The sequence below is a fragment of the Hemiscyllium ocellatum genome, chromosome 9 (genome assembly GCF_020745735.1).
Source record: "Hemiscyllium ocellatum isolate sHemOce1 chromosome 9, sHemOce1.pat.X.cur, whole genome shotgun sequence".
Taxonomy (NCBI): Eukaryota; Metazoa; Chordata; class Chondrichthyes; order Orectolobiformes; family Hemiscylliidae; genus Hemiscyllium; species Hemiscyllium ocellatum.
The window spans coordinates 96,263,021-96,273,175 of NC_083409.1; positions in this window are offsets into that span (position 1 = coordinate 96,263,021).

Below are 10,155 nucleotides of genomic sequence, written 5' to 3' on the forward strand. Positions count from 1 at the left end.
TACACGGAGAGCATCCTGGTCTCCAGAGATGACTGGGGCTGTTCCTTCAGGGATACCGAGACATCCATGTAAATATTATTCTTCACTCCTCCCTATCTCTCACAGTAACCCCATTGGCAGGGTAGTTCATCACTTCTAACTAGTGGCTGCAATGCCCTCTCTCTCTTCAACACCATTGTAGAGCGGAACTCAAACAACAACAAGGCAGCGTACAAGAAAGAGATCGAGTGCTTAGTGGTATGGTGTAAAGACAACAATCTCTCCATCAGAGTCAGCAAAACAAAGGAGCTGGTCATTGACTTCAGGAAGCAGAGTGGAGGGCATGCCGCTGTCTGCATCAATGAGTGCTGAGATGGAGGTGGCTGACAGTGTCAGTGAGTCCTGTCTAGTGAAACTAAAGAGTTGGGGTTAATACCAGGGCTGCCACAGGGAGGAGATTCAGGAAGCTATTCAATAGAATTGGAAGCAGCAGCCTGGGAGCAGTGGGAGTAAAGGGCAGTGAAATGGTAAAGCGTAGATGAGAAGAGTTCTTTCTGTTCATTCACAGGATGTGGATCTACGGATCATATGGGAAAAGTTCGTCCACTGTCAGGAGCCCCCTGGCTTCCAGCAGGATGATAGTGTATGACCAAATCTAGCTTTGTCTCTTTGTGCCAGGCACTGGTCTGGCATGGGAAAGGTGGGCAGGATCGTGTGGATAGGTTGTGTTGGGACCTGGCGAGGTGCGAAGCTAATGGAGTGTATGGGAAGGGCTATGAGGAAAGGGATCTGGATGGTCAGACTCACACTGACATGCAGAAGTGGAGATTGGAAGTTACTGGCCGAGGGGGAGGGTATCACTGTCACCATTCATCATGGTGGAAATCGAAAGGACACAATGGGAGGGAAAATGTGTGAGCACACCGGGAGTGGGCAGGGTAAGTGTCTCGACCTCTGAGGGAGGGGGCTTCCAGGTCCACCAATGTGAGACCCTATTGTGGGAAGCAGCACCACACTCAGACCCATGCACTGGACTGGACACAGACCTCTGGGCTCCCCGATCTCTGACTATCCTCAAGCATTGGTCCCCTGCATGCTGGTCACCTCTCTACCCTAGACATCGCTGAGCAAATCCTTCACAGCAACACGTTTGGACAGACAGGCTCAGGGAAAGAATTGTGATGTTTACAAGGAGCAGTGGTCCCAGCACAACCTAGTGTCCTCTATACGCATGTTCTTCTTGTTTCCAGATGTGGCAGCAGCTCTCAGCACAGACATGGATGCATTGTGTGGATGTGGAATGAAGCATCATGCTGGCACAGTTACACACATGGCTACACAGAGAGTCAAACAAACAAAGGTAGTACAAAAAAATCAAGCTTTACAAAGGTGCTATTTGGTATATAGTGTAATGTCACCAGAGCTGCCAAAATGCCCCCAATAGGTTTTTCTCTTTCTCCCTCTCCCTTGATTTCTGAAGAACAGTCCTCCCAGGGAAATTCACCTCAGCACTCAGCAAACACATAAACAATGCAGTGATTGCTCCCAATGTCGAGATACAGTTTTCTGGGCATTTTGTCCAATTTTGCCTACATTGTTCAGGCCCTGTGAGATTCTAGACACCCCTTGGAGGAGTACATCCTTTCAACATCCATCCTGTCAAGCTGTCTCAAAAATGATTGTTTTTTTCCCAATAAGATCATCTCTTACTCCACTAAACTCCAGTGAGAATGGACCTGACCTAATCAACTTTTGCTTATTAGATATACACCTTCATCCCAAAAATCAAGTGAACGCTCACTTAACTACCTCAATCGCGAGTATATCCTTTCTTATGTGGGTAGCACAGTGGCTCAGTGGTTAGCACTGCTGCCCTCATAGCTCCAGGAATCCAGGTATGAGTCCAGCCTGGGGTTACTATCTATGCGGGTTTCCTCTCACTGCACGAAAGTGTGCAGTTTAGGTGGATTAGACAAGGGAAATGCAAGGTTATAGGGGTGGGGTGCGTCTGGGTGGGATGCTCTTTGGAAAGTCGGTGTGGACTCAATGGGCCAAATGGCCTGTTTCCACACTGTAGCGCTTCTGTGATTAATTAAGGAATCCAAACTGTATGCAGTACCATAGGTACTATTCCACTTATACCTGAGCAAAACTTTACTAATTTTGTACTCCGTCCACCTTCCAATAAGGCCAAACATTTCATTTAGCTTTCTAATTATTCACTGTAGAAATGTTATGTCCTCTCATGCAGGAGGACAGATCCCTCTGCACTCTCCATCCACTTAAATATTTGGATCTTACATTCTTCATACCAAAGTGGATAACCTCAGGAGTTTTGAGAAGATTTGGAGCTCAGGTTGTGGTTCTGGATGTAGGTTTGCTCACTGAGCTGGAAGGTTCATTTGAAAACGAACCTATATAACATGCAGCTATATAACATGCAGCTGTATAACATGCAGCTACATAACATGCAGCTATATAACATGCAGCTATATAACATGCAGCCTTGTGTGTTTTCTGTATAGTTGCCAGAAGAATGATTGATTTGGTGTACTCCAAATCCCAGACTCATTTTGGTTTAATTTAAGCTATTTTTTTCTAATCAACTTGTTCAGAGTTGTTACTATACAGGCCTCCTAGTCCAGGAGTAGGGACTTTACCACAATGCCAAAAGAGGGCCCAGCTTCCCAATTAATTTCTTTTATTTATTTTTCTCGTCAACCTGTTCAGACTTTTGGAGCAGTTGGGGCCTGAACCCAGGCTTCCATGATCAATTTCAACACTTACTGCGTGTGGAGTGATTTCTCAGCAATTGGCACAATCATGAACACACTCAAGGCCCAGAGGCAGCAAAACCACTTAGTTTTGGGCATGTCTATACATTAACAGATCATTCGCCCCTATTATAAACTAGTACTGCAAGTGGAATATCCACTTTGTGAGTAACAGCTTTTCCAATCCTATTTACTGTTCAGCAACTGAATTCAATGCCTTGGGTGGGGTACAGTGCTGAAATATTAGTAAACTGAGTCACACCATGTAGCCTGTATTATGTTCTGCACGTAGTGACTTTTAAATCTCACCATGGCATCAGAAAGAAACACAAAGACTCCAGGCTCTTAACCAGTTGGCACAGCAACACTCTGTCTAGCGTCTGCTGCCAGATGGATGTGGAAATGCATGCATTGTCCCTTGGTAATGTACTAGTACTCCTTTACACTTGGTAAATTCCCTTGGACTGAGGGAAAAGAAAAAAAATGTGGTGGAGATAGAGCCCAAACAGAGAGAAAAGCAGTTGGATACTCAAAGGAGTGGGTAAAGGTCAGCCTTGGGGAATGGATTTAAGCCATTTAGAAAAGAATCCCCACAATGTGGAAGCAGGCCACTCAACCCATCAAGTTCACACCGACCCTCAGAATAGCATCCTACCCAGACCCATTCTTGTACTCCAACCCTGTAACCCTGCACTTCCCATGGCTAATCCACCTAGCCTGCACATCCCTGGACACATTTGGCAATTTAACATGGCCAAACCATCTAACCTGCACATATTTGGACTGTGGGAGGAAATTGGTGCACCCTTAGAATATCCACACAGACACAGGCAGAATGTGCAAACTCCACACAGACCATCACCCAAGGCTGGAATCGAATCCGGGTCCCTGGCACCATGAGACCTGGCCCTATCCAGTGCCTCCTCTGGAACAGGTGGGATTTGAGCCCACGTCTCCTGGTCTAGTGGTAAGGACACTACAAAAGCCTTCCACAACCATTGAACACTTAGAAGGGGATTAATTGGCGAAGTGGATTGCTACTGCTAGACAATCCATTGGCCAACCAGAATTCCATGTAGTCTCAGCAGCACCAAGTTTCAGTGGTGGCCACTGTCGGGGCTACAGTAGACACCAAAGAAGACCAGAGGTCGGGTATTCGCTGATACTGGCTGATAGGCCATAGGGAGATGGCTGAGGAGGGTGGGGCCTGATTTGAGAGGGATGGTTAAAGTGTGAAAGGATTGCCTCTACAGGTTACAAGGGCTGCCCAAAGGTCATCCATCTCCTTACCTAGCACCAACTTGCCCAGTAATAGCTGCCAGGCTACACATCTGGCATAGGATTCCACTAATTGGCCACTTCAGAGTTACAACAGGCCCAAATAGTGGCAGGGGGAAGCCTGGTTGTTCCACCACCCCCCGAAAATTAGATTTCAGACAAGGCCCCCACCTGTTGTGGGAATGTAAAATCACATCCAATATTTCAATCCTGAAGAAAAGTCATCAAACCGCAATGGTAACTTGGTTTCTCTTGCCATAGATGCGAGCTGATCAGTTGAGTTTTCCAACTTTTTTTAATTCCAGATTCCTGAAGAATGGCTCATGCCCAAAGTGTGGATTCTCCTGCTCCTTGGATGCTGCCTGACCTGCTACGCTTTTCCAGCAATACATTTTTCAGCTACTTTTTTTTAGACCAGATTTCCAGCAGCCTTTTTGCTTTCGGGATGATACCTTAAAATACTGTCACAAAGCTGGTCCTTCTTTCTAAAAGCTGTTCCTTTTCTTAAGGATACTGTATCCTTGTTTTTTTCACAGGGGTTGTAAACTACTCCCGGTAACAGTTAGACTGGTTTGGTACAGAGATTAAAGGGTATTGAGAGGCTTTTTCATTTATATGTAAACAGATGAGAGTTCAGGCCGAAGTGGTCATGTGTTAGAAGTGACCTGTATAATGAAAGGGGAGTGTTCAGCTCTCTAGCTGAGCAGTTCAGTCTAGAAGTTATAAATTCAACATTGAGCTGTGTGGAAACAAACTCTCTCTCTTTCTGCCCTTCTAACTTCAACTTGTAAGCATCTGTTCCATTTTTTAAACTGTGTTTCAAGAAGGTTTGCTTATTGCGACTATGGTGTATATTCGGAACAGCATAATTAAGTCTAGTTTGAATAGACTGAGTTCTTTAGGGGTTCTTTATTCTGCTCTTTGTGTTTCATGGTGTAATTTTGTGAATACATTTCTGTCTGTTTTAAAATCTATTAGTCTACCTAGCTAGCTTAACTCTGGGTAATTTCTCACTGTACACTTACCAAAGCAAATTGTAAAGTTATGTCTGGGTTGCCTACACAAGAATATTTTGAGTAGTCTGGCCTAGTCTGTAATAGTACTTCTGTCTTTCTCTCTTTGAAATGAACAGAAAGAAATTGCTTTGGGTAAGGTTTGAAAACTGCACCACATCCAAAGATTGGATCAGAGATTGCAGGGATTGCAAAGAGGTTTAGAGGAAGCAAAGATTAAACCTCATTCACAGGGATAAATCAGAGCAGCATTGCCCTGTGATTAATTAATTCAGTTTTCCCCTTGTTTCTTGTCAAATTTTCTACAAACTTTTGATTTGATTTAATTTATTATTGTCATAACATGTACCAAGATTCAGTGAAAAGTATTGTTTTGCGTGCTATCCAGGTAAATCATACCTTTCATAAGGATAATAGAACAGAATGCAGAATATTGTGTTACAGCTACAGAGAAGGTGCAGAGAAAGATTAACTCTATAGACTAGAGGTACATTCATACGTCTGATAACAGTGGGGATGAAGCTGCTCTTAAATCTGTTAATACATGTTTTCAAACTTTTGGATCTTCTGTCAGATGGAAGAGAATATAACTGGTCTTTGATTATTTTGGCTGCTTTCCCAAGGCAAAGCAGTAGGCGATGGAAAGCTGGTTTTCATGATGGACTGAGCTGCATTCACAACTCTCTGTGGTCTTGGACAGAGCAGTTGCCATCTAAGTTCAGATGCATCTGGATGGGATGCATTAAGGAAAATTGGTAAGAGTGCTTTTTGGACTTGAGGAATTTCCTTTGCCTTCTGAAGACGTATGCATTCTTAACTGTCGTTCTGGCTTGGATGTACCAGAAAAGATTGGACAAAGAAGGCTGCTGATCACATATAGTGACCCTTGCTGATTATTTTCTCACTGACATAGGAGGCTGGATAGATCCTTGGAGAAAGTACCGCAGTAGGAGAAATAAGGAAGAAACTGCAATGAAGGCGGAATATAACTGGTGTGAGCTGGGATCTGGAGAGAAGTTGGAAGGAAGAGAGAAAGTAAAAGGAAGGACTAACAGAGGCATGTCCCAGATAACTTACTCTTAGAGCCAAGGATATCCATGAAATGTTAGCATTTGGTCTTGCAAGATTGGGGATGGGGAAGAAGTTTGAAAACATGATTAATCCTGAAGAGATGGAGCCTCTTATTTGACAATGGCTTCCAATATTGATGTGTTTTGGCTGAGGCAAACGATAAGACAGGGCATTATAATCTTTTAGTTCTAATCTGCACCACAAGCCTCTTCGGATGACTCAGAACTTTTCACCAAGTAGCTGAGCCAAGCAGGTGATGTGGTTCATGTGACCTTCATGACCTCAACCATGGTATGTTACTGAGCTAGAACGGGCTTCAATGACTCTGAGTCGTCATTGTCTACAGGTTTGGTACAGAGGACTGAAGGATTGCAAATGTTGTGCTCTTGTTCAAGAAGGGCAGTAGAGATGACCCAGGTAATTATAGACCAGTGAGCCTTATCTCTGTTGTAGGAAAGGTTTTGGAAAGGATTATAAGAGATAAGATTTATAATCATCTAGCAAGCAACAATTTGATTTCAGATCGTCAACATGGTTTCGTCAAGGGCAGGTCGTGTCTCAAAAATCTCATTGAGTTTTTTGAGAAGGTGACCAAGCATGTGGATGAGGGTAGGGCAGTTGACATGGTATACATGGACTTCAGTAAAGCCTTTGATCAAGTTCCACATGGTAGGCTGATGGAGAAAATGCAGAGGCATGGGATTGAGGTTGATTTAGCAGTTTGGATTAGAAACTGGCTTTCTGAAAGAAGGCAGCAAGTGGTGCTTGATGGAAAATATTCAGCCTGGAGTCCGGTTACTAATGGTGTGCCACAAGGATCTGTTTGGGGACCACTGCTGTTTGTCATTTTTATAAATGACTTATACGCAGGCAGAGGTGAATGGATTAGTAAACTTGCAGATGACACTAAAGTTGGTGGAGTAGTGGACAGTTTGGAAGAATGTTACAGGTTGCAGGGGGACTTGGATAAGCTGCAGAATTGGGCTGAGAGGTGGCAAATGGAGTTCAATGTAGCTAAATGTGAGGTGATGCACTTTGGGAAGAATAACAGGAAGGCAGAGTACTGGGTCAATGGAAAGGTTCTTGGTAGTATGGATGTGCAGAGGGATCTTGGAGTCCATGTACATAGATCCCAGGTGGATAGTGCTGTTAAGAAGGCATACGGTGTGTTAGGTTTCATTCGTAGAGGGATTGAGTTATGAAGCCGCAATATCATGCTGCAACTATACAAAACAATGGTGCGGCCACCCTTGGAATATTGTGTACAGTTCTGGTCTCCATATTTCGTGAAGGATGTGGAAGCATTGGAGAAGGTGCAGAGGAGATTTACCAGGATGTTGCCTGGTCTGGAGGGAAGGTCTTATGAGGAAAGGCTGAGAGACTTGAACCTGTTCTCATTGGCAAGAAGAAGGCTAAGAGGGGATTTGATAGAGACATACAAGATGATCGGAGGACTAGATAGGGTAGACAGTGCAAGTCTTTTTCCCAGGACGATGACATCAGTATGTACGAGGGGGAATAACTACAAATTGAGGGGTGATAGATTTAAGACAAATGTCAGAGGCAGGTTCTTTATGCAGAGAGTGGTAAGGGCGTGGAATGCCCTACCTGCTAATGTAGTCAACTCAGCCACATTAGGGAGATTTAAACAATCCTTAGATAAGCACATGGATGATTTTGGGATAGTGTTGGGGGATGAGCTGAGAATAGTTCACAGGTCGGCGCAACATTGAAGGCCGAAAGGCCTGTTCTGCACTGTATTGTTCTATCTTCTATGTGAACACCACACAGACAGTTACCCAAGGTGGAAATGAACCCAAGTCCCCAGCGTGAGAAGACAACAGTGCTAACCGCAATGCCACCACAGGAAGGGAAAGAGAAAACAGAGCATAATCAAGGAGTTTTATTGGTTCCAGATGTGAATTGCTACTCATGAGGAGGCCTCTCAAAATACTTCTTAATACACTTTTCCAATTGGGCTTCTGACGCCCAGCAGATTTCCCAGGCATGGTCAGAAATACACAAGACTCATCGGACAGCATGAAAGTAATATCAGGATCCACATGAAATTCTCAGACCCTGGCTTGTGAATATTTCTGAGGCTATCGCTGGCATGCAGTGGAGGGCCACAAATAATGGGCTGGCAACAGATCAAGATGAAGATGGAGCTGGGGCACCACCCCAGTGTAACCCCCTCACAAGTCTAGTTTTCACCTGACAGTGTTGAAGGTGTGTGGTGTAGGTGGTAAAGTCAAAATTGTTCTGCCTTTGTGTTAAGATGCTGCATGAGACATTAGATTAGATTAGACTTACAGTGTGGAAACAGGCCCTTCGGCCCAACAAGTCCACACCGACCCGCCGAAGCGAAACCCACCCATACCCCTACATTACCCCTTACCTAACACTACGGGCAATTTAGCATGGCCAATTCACCTGACCCGCACATCTTTGGACTGTGGGAGGAAACCGGAGCACCCGGAGGAAACCCACGCAGACACGGGGAGAACGTGCAAACTCCACACAGTCAGTCGCCTGAGTCGGGAATTGAACCCGGGTCTTCAGGCGCTGTGAGGCAGCAGTGCTAACCACTGTGTAGACTATTGGATCCTGATATGATTGATTTAAAAAATGAAGAATGAGAAATTTTTAAAATCATTTTTAATTTATTGATTTGACAGAATATGAATATGACAACACACAGATTTGCATCAACAGCACCTTCTAAACCACCTGGAAAGAAATGGGGAGCCAATGCCTGGAAAAACATTCACACACAATCCTGACTTGGAATAATATTGTCATTCCTTCACTGTTGCTGAGACAAAGTCCTGGCACTCTCTTCCTCAGAGCACCTCATGGATTGCAACAGTTCAATAAGGTGGTTTATATCTTATCATGACTAGACTCTGGTGGGGAGGCATCAGACCAATGGGGTGTATGTTAATTAAGGGTTAATTGGGTGAGAACTGGGTGTGATAACTATGTGGAAAACAAATAAAAGATGGGTTGGAATTTTGTGATGTCTTCTGACTGGAGAAAGTACATTCCTGGATTCTGTTTTATCAACTTTTTAGCCTCTGGGGTTTAACAATCACCGCCCTGTCATGGGCAATTGGTGTGAGCAATAACTATTGGCCTAGTCAGCAATGCACACACCCTGTGAGAAAACATGAAAACATATTTAGGGTTGAAGTAATTTAACTTGCTTTATGGTTTGGAACTCTGGGCTGCAAAGATGTCTTGGGCAGTGGCATACCTTAGATCATCCGCATGTTGTATTCGGTTTCATTATCACCAAAACAAGTAGATTTCTACTCCTCTCGGCCACAGTGACATTCCATAATGAGTGTTGTACATGATTAGGCCTAAAGAGCCCACGATGACAAAGTTAGCTTTCGCTAAAGCAGCAAATTGACAACTGGAATTTATGCTATTCATTTCAACATGACTGGATGACAAAAAATATGGTGACAGTTCTACTCTGCCAGGATAATGATACTGTGATCGCGACTCTGCAGTAATTAATCATGTCTTTGTGTAAGTTAAATAGGGCAGCAGGAATATTGGTCTTTTGGAAACAGCATTTTTTTTGTGAAAGCTGTTTGGTTTTGGAGCTTTGATGTATAATGAATGTTGTATCACCACCACAATCACGCTGTCACACAATGTTTGACAATAAAAATCCACCAGTCAGCATTTAAAATGACAAGAGAGCCAGACATTTCTTAAATTCTCATCTCATGACTCAATATCGCATTCTCCAATTTTAGAGCCTGAACACCTCCTTCCATGTGTTTTCCCCACCCCCACAGACAGAATCCTGTCATGACATAGGTTGCTTACAGTACAGTCATGAATATTTTCAGCCATCACAAACCCCCGTTATCACCTATCTCGCTTCTTCTGTGCTTAATTATTGACTTCCTTTTGTCTGATTAACTGTTTCCTCTTTCTCTGAACTCCAGTTATCCGCTCACTCATTTTCCCCTACACCTCCATCATCAAGATAAATGTCATTTTCTCTTGCTGCCATTTTATGA